The sequence below is a fragment of the Rhagoletis pomonella genome, unplaced genomic scaffold, assembly GCF_013731165.1.
Source record: "Rhagoletis pomonella isolate Grant_MI unplaced genomic scaffold, Rhpom_1.0 Rhpom_scaffold_00009, whole genome shotgun sequence".
In the NCBI taxonomy this organism is placed as follows: domain Eukaryota; kingdom Metazoa; phylum Arthropoda; class Insecta; order Diptera; family Tephritidae; genus Rhagoletis; species Rhagoletis pomonella.
In genome coordinates, this window is record NW_023458563.1 from 35,190,691 (window position 1) to 35,198,280 (window position 7,590).

At 35.0% G+C, this 7,590-nt stretch overlaps 1 protein-coding gene across 1 annotated transcript in view; it reads right to left on the minus strand.

Moving 5' to 3' along the window:
* LOC118745752 (fatty acyl-CoA reductase wat-like) overlaps positions 1-7,590 on the minus strand; it is a 155,958-nt gene that overhangs the window by 20,005 nt on the left and 128,363 nt on the right. The gene's annotated exons all lie outside the window — the stretch shown is intronic.

Sequence of the window (7,590 nt, forward strand, 5' to 3'; positions counted from 1 at the left end):
CGTTGCGGTGTATTCGAAAATGCGATACACCGCAACTGATCTCTGGTCTCTATGTTAGGAGTCTTTCTTCGCAGGAGTTTTTTTCATGCGTCTTCTTTCGCGGTCAACTTTTGAGCTCGCGCCTTTATTCGTGTCTAGTGACAATACATACTCGAATTTTTTAGAAATTCTGATTAAAGTTTTTAGTTTTGATGAAACTTTGCAAAATTATCATAAATCTCGCACAAAGCTTGAAGCTTGCATTTACATATATGGCGTTTGTGATAATATAATAATATAAAATTTTCTAAAAATATTTAACATTAAAAACATTGCGAATATTGAAAAAAATAAAAACCGCGCTCTCAATTTTGTGAGTAAGGGTATGTTCAGATAATCTTGTTTAAATGAAAAACAGCGACGTTAAGAAACAATGTCTTTTATTTACGTAGTGTAAGCGGTAGGAGTTAAAGCAGAAAATTTCGAAGATCTCTTCATCTCCTCATCAGACTGCTTTTTTCTAGACAACAACAGTGAGACCGAATCAATTTATACATTTCTTAAAAAAAGCAGTAATAAAACAACGAAATATTTGAAGACGAAAGTAAGTATTTCTGCCACCAACTGGAGGAGAAGCTCGGCCAAACACTTAGCAAAAGTGTCAACGCCAAAATATTATTATTATAAATAAATTTAATTTTAAACAGGTCGCAACCCACTTCGAACACCTCAAAAGTATTCCCAATATTATTTAGTTGTGAACCCGTATGGGCCCGAAATAACCATTTTTTACCAGAATTCCAGATTTTACCGGAAATCGTACTCAGTTTTCTGGCAACTGAGAGGACAAATAAGAGAGTAAGTAAGGTAAGAGAGTTAGTAAGGAGTAGGTAAGGTCTTTGTCAGAAGCTACCAGTTTTAGTCCGAAGATTTTTTGGTGGTATATTCTGGTAAATGTGTCAAAAGATCATATGTAGTGTGTTTGACAACAAAATTGTAAACAAAAGAGAAGTGCACTCTGCTAATGCATGTCGAAAAGTAATATGTACATAATTACTTGTTTGAGTGGATGCTAATGAATTTTGGTTAAGTTACAAAACGCCTAAAAATATATTAGCCATTATTTTAGGTTTAAAAGCTTTAAGCATTTAACACTCTACCACGCGTAACACGGCTTGTGAATCCCCTATTTGTGTTTGACCATTTAACTATATCGTTGTTTATTTGGGTAAAATTAAAATATATTTTACTGCTCAATATTGGAGTTTGTGTGAAACAAAAATTAATAATTTATTGTAAGTTTGCAAATGAGAACTACAATTATAAACTTATTGAGCATCTCTCTTTCGAAAACAAAAGAAATTTTGCTTGTTCGAGTTTCGAATCTAATACTACGTTCAAATTGACGAGCTAAACATGTTAAATGGGCTTGAACCAATTAAATGAACAAAACATGTTCATAAACAAGTTAAATCGCACGCAATTGTTGTTGGAAAATTTAACCAGTTAAATCATTTAACTCGTTTGAAAACCAGTTCTGCGTAGATTTATATCAGAAAGCTTTCTGCTCTGACCAATCAGAAAGACCCAAAAACTTTCATTTGACACGCCAACGTTCAAAAAATTTATATTCTGAAAAATATTAAAAATTAAAAATTATCAAAAAATATCAAAAGCGGTAAGTAGTTATTTCCCATCAGATCTCGTCGTACGCAGAGATAAATAGGGCATACGAACTAAACATTTTGAAGTATCTAAATAATCCGTATGCATTAATATCATGAAGCAGACATTCGCATAAAACAAATTGAAACACAAAAACTTGATTTTGAATATGTTTTTAGAATCTTTATTGGTAATCAAACAACCGTCAAAGTTAACTCCAAATGTTTAATGTGGACGATTGTGTTTTCCAAAAAGCTCTTTTTCATTTAACAAGTCAAATGAGGCCAATTTCAACGTAATATAAGAAGAAAATGTTTTTAAACAAACAAAAAGTTAATAATAAAATTTGAAGGATTTTAGATATTGGGTATGGTAGCATGATATGTCACCATCTGCTTAATTGTCAGGTTGTTGATATGGCGACGAAAAGGTGGCAATGGAACTATCTCCTTTTTGTATCATGGAAACACATAGCTACAGATTTCATACTTACAGTGGGATAAACTTCAAACCTCTAATATAAATTAGTTAAATTTAGTTATTATTTTTTATCAATTTTAATTTTTCGTTTGGAATAATTTTCATGAATTAATCTATTAAGAGATCTTTTTTTGGAAAATTATCGTACATCCGATATCCATTAAAATTTTGACAACCGCACTTTTTGGGAAAAGAAGTTGAAGATACAAGTTTATGTGCAAAAAATTAATTAAACACTAAAGCCTCCTAATATTTATGTAAATTATAATAGAAAAATTTTTGTTTCATAACCCAGACTTTATGAACAGCCTACTCTATAAGTAACAGTAGAAATTCCGAATTAGTAAGTTCGGTCAAGACGTCGTTCAAAAGTTTTGAAGAAAATCAATTTTTTCTTTTGTGAAAATTTGGTACTATCTTATACGAGCATTGTTGGCGAAATGTTAATCTGATGAATGATTATAAATTAAACAATAAATAGTTAATCGCGATTAATGATTAAAATTAATTATGCGATCGCAGTGATATAGTGGTTGGAAGTATGCACTACCATTCCGCAGGGAGAGGGTTCGAGCCCAGTTTCGGCGCATAAAAAAAGAAAAAGTTTTTTCTAATAGCAGTCGCCCCCCGGCAGGAGTCGGCGTAAAACTGTAGGTCAATTCCCCTTTGTGTAACGACATCAAGGCGCATGCCAGAAATCGGAGGAGAACCTCGGAAAAAGCGCCAATCTATAATTATCATTAATCGTCAATACAATTTTAAATTACATAAACCCAGTTACAGCACTTTTTTGTATTCGACGCTTCCAGAAACACGTAATATAAATAAAAGCAGTTTTGATTAATATTACATAAACTGGAAACTGTTAAAAATCTGTGTTCATATGGAATAGTAGCTTATGTCGAAAAGCTGGCATTAGTATAATGCGGCATTCGCAGCATACGTCCTTTAATCTGTATAGAATAGTTGGTGACAATTTCTAAACTGGTGAGTATCATTGGTCCACTTTCCGTTTAGTCACCGTTAAGCAAAGACCGCAATGGTTCTGATGGTTGATTTATACGGGAGTAATTTGAGTTTGATCCCTCGTGCCTCCGAATTGGCGATTTTTGGCAATAACTCGGCTCCAGCGCCACCTTGCGCATCTTTTTTTACAAGAGTATTACCCTTATAGTTATCAATACATATATACATATCTCCAATATGAGTTAAATCGGATCACAAATAGGATTTTGAGTAATAACTCTACTCCAGCGCCGCCTGGCGTTTTAAGTTGTGAACTTACAACTATACAGGGACCTACTCAAACACATAAAAAATGTCATTAAAATCGTTTCGGTCGTTTAGGAGCAGTCCACCCGCCAAAATTAGTCTTTTACATACTGACACTCTTCGTCATTTTTGCCCATACCAAAAAAAAAACTATCACGCATTCGTTATACGGAGAAAATGCGCAACATCATCAGCGAAAAAAATTCTCAAAAATCAACGGTAACTTACAGCCATTTAAAACTTGGACTTTATGATACTGAAATTGAGTGAACTACAAACTGCATACCCAAAATTTGGTGCCGTTTGATGCAAAATGAACTATATTTGTATAAAAAATTAACAAAAAATTTATTATGAAACAGAAAAAAACACTGTATTCTGGGAGTATACATAAATTAGCAGATAGATAAAAGTTTCAATATGTTTGGAAAGCACCACGCCCCCTTTTCCAGTAGCCCCAAAATCTCTATACCAATTTCCAGAAGACTACCGCAAATATTTCCAGAGATATACGCTATGAAAAATTCGATATGTATGGGTGATGCCACTCTCCCTTAATATATCGAAAGTCTGCAGTAGGTGTCAAAATTTCGGTACAGCCGTTCACGACATCGCCTCTTATAAAAAGAAGGAGCTTCTCTTTATATAATTAGTGTCGGTAACATAGGGCAACACCGATTTTAATGCGGCAAAACTGTTTTTGATAGACTTTTTTGTGCTTCTTGCGAATAATGTGCTTACTACGTAAGTATAAAGTTTCCATCAGCTCCAGATTTTGAGAAAAACGTGGTGAAAGTGTCAAAAAATCGCGTCTTTTGCAATATTTGAGAAGCTCTAGCAAGGAAACAAAAGGTGATAGAACCATCCACTTAGGCTCAAATTAAAGCTAGAATTACAGAAAATACTATTCCTGCACCTTGCCCTGATGGTCAACCATACTCATTTACTTTTTATCGCCCAACAATAAACAAAATACTGGAAAATTATGCAATTGAAAAAGAATTGTAAAAATCATAGTTAGCTGTCCAACAAATGACTATAGGTGACCTTAGGGTCAAGATGCAGGAATGATATTTTCAGGGATTGAAGTCAGAAGTCCAAGCCCTAATTTAAGCCTAAGGAGGGCTCTAACACCTTTTTCTTAATCGCGGTAGGTACTCAAACTTCCCAAAATCAGTTTTTCCTGTTCATCAAATGACTATAAGTGACCATCAAGCAAAGGTGCAGGAATTTGCAGGGATAGTAGGCGAGATTTTTTGCTTTATTCTAAGCCTAAGTGGGAGGCTCTAAATACCACCCTTTGTTTCTTTGCTAGAACTTCTGAAATATTGCAAAAAACGCGATTTTTGGACACTTTGAGCTCGTTTTTCTTAAAACCTTGAGCTGATGGAAACTTTATGCTTACGTCAAAAATAGCGTTAACATTTGGGGCATTATTTTTTTTCTATTCTTGTTGGCCTGTGTAACAAATATTGTTAAATAGCCAATACCCGCATGTTTGCGGCACCTTCAAACACCTTTCGAACTGTAAAACAATGACTCAATTCTATTCTACGCGTATCTATAAAACGGGTATCGAATTTAAAGCAAATCGAACCATAAATAAGCTTTTTTAGAATAGATCGGTCCCTTTTCCACCTATCAGAAGAAGTATCCTATATGTTAGTCCTGGAAATAAGCTACCTACATGCCAAAATTCAAACAAGTCGCACCATAAATAAGATTTTTTCCAATAGATCGGTATCTGGTCCATCTATCAGAAAAAAAGCCTATATGTTAATCCAGACAATAAGCTACCTACGTGCCATAAATGAGACTTTTTCGAATAGATCGGTCCCTGACCCACTTAACTGAAAACTATATCCTATATGCTAATCTAGGCAAAACGTGCCAAATTCCTTTTTTTAGCGTAGCTCGACCCTGTGCCACCTATCGGAAAAATTAAATCTTTGTGCACTCCCCCTTCTAAACACCTTTCCAAAAAAGCAGCAACGATTTCAATCAGTTATGAAACATAGGAGAAAATTGTTCCCAACTGATTCATGCTCACAATGAATTTCACAATTACCCGAAATTTTCCAAGCTTCACAACGAATTTTCCACCATTATATCGTCCAAAATCATCAAATTATGCGATAAAACGCAAAATTTCGTTGATAAAAATCAAATTTTTCGCGTTCTTCCGGATTTTTCCGAGTTTTCCACTTAGAATTTTATATTTTTCAATTCGAAAGCCATTCCGAAGTAATTGCACAAAAAATTCCATATAAAAAAATCAATTTTGGATTTTTCCAATTTACCGACTTCCCTGGAAGGTTTTCCCAAAATTTTCTTTCGTAAAAACCATCTCCTGGCAATTACGAACAACTTAGAAAAAAAATTTAGCCAAATCGGCCCAACCGTTCTCAATTGATTTTTGACTATACATTTTTCACACCATTTATATATACAGGGTGTGGGGGTGAGCTCTCTGATAAACAGAAAATTTTCAGGTAAAAGTGTTACCGTTTTTGAAATATTTACATTTTTTTGAATTAAAAAAAAAAATCGTGCCTTTCCATGTATTTTCTTTAACTGCATCTACAAACAAGGCTATACTTAGTAAATTTTTAATGTAAAATACTTTCAGATAGTTACTTCTCCATACTAAAATGCAATGTAGTTAAAATATATTAAGGAACCATTATAAAATTAGGGACTATATCGGGATTTTTAACTTTTTGATATTTTCTTCCCCAACTTTGACTATCTCTGGTGAAAAAAATGTACTGAGCTATAACTTTACATTACATAAAAAAATTGCTCAAGTTATAGCCGCTTTCGTGGGTAAAGGACTGAGACAAGCTAGAATGTATTTAATAGATTGAAATTTAAGTTGGTTTTGTTACCGACCAATGACATGCTAAATAGTACAAAGGTACATTATTACATGCTCCTGACATTATTTTATGTTACTTACCGGGATTCGGACTAGAGTCAATAACAAGGGCTATATCTGTCAATATTTTTTGTGAAGGATCGGTTCACGTGAAATAAAACATACATGAGTTGTTTGCAGAAAAATTTATTCATTTATTGATAAAATATGCTCAAATTGGCGACCTTCTACTCTAATACAAGCTCGGCACCTTTTAAGAAAATACGCTTATAGAGATCTTAAACTCATTTGGGCTATCTCAGCAGCAGCAGGTCTGGCGATCGAGCAGGCCACGTGATTGGCCCGTATCGTCCAATCCATCGGCGAGGATAAGTTTCGTCTAAATGAGCTCTTACTTCACGCCCGTAGTGAGCAGGGCATCCGTCATTTTACTGTCATAGTCTTCGCCGCAGGTTCAAGGGTACATCTTCTAAAAGAGTTGGAAGCCGTTCCTAAAGGAACTCTAAATAACTGTGAGAGCTGGCGGCAGTTCCACAGGTCCCAATATCTGAAAATTAAAAATACCGCACCATAAATTTATTTTGTACCGGTACTGCGAACGATCTTCTCTCATTTCGTGAGGATTGTCTATCTGCCAACTGTGAAGGTTATGTAAATTAAAATAGCCATCACGTTTGCATGATAATTCATCGCTCGAAATTATTTTATTAAAAAAGTTGGGGTCTGATTCATGCATTCGCAACATTTCACGGCAAAATCTAACCCTCGACAGGTAATCTCTCTCTTGTAGAGCCTGAACACGTTGAATGTGGTAGGGATGGTATTTTAAAGCTTTGTGAACTGTAGTTTTTGGTATTGCAGTCCGTCTTTCCGTCATTCTCCCTGAAGTCGATGGACCTAGTTCCACTTCCTCTAACACAACTTTAACATCTACCGTTGCAGGACGTCCTGCCTCGCCGCCACGCCTTCCAGGTATGCGACCTTAAAAAAGTTAAAAATGATAGTTAAAAGAAAAATGGCTTCAAACAAGAAAGGTGTAAAAATTACTTACCTCCAGATATTTCTCTATGAGTGCGGGGGAATACTTTACGACCCGGATGCCGACGTTTTGGGTATCGCTCTGCATAGAGTATTTGAGCAGCTCTGGCATTACAGCAAGCTTCACCGTAAATTAGGTGAATATCCGCATATTCATGCGACGCAGTATACGTGTTCTCTGTCATAGTATTGTTACGATTATCCTTGAATCCTCGTCCGGATTTCCCAAACCTCTCGGTTCGTATCGCTGGATTGTTAAATAAATGCAATCGATGACC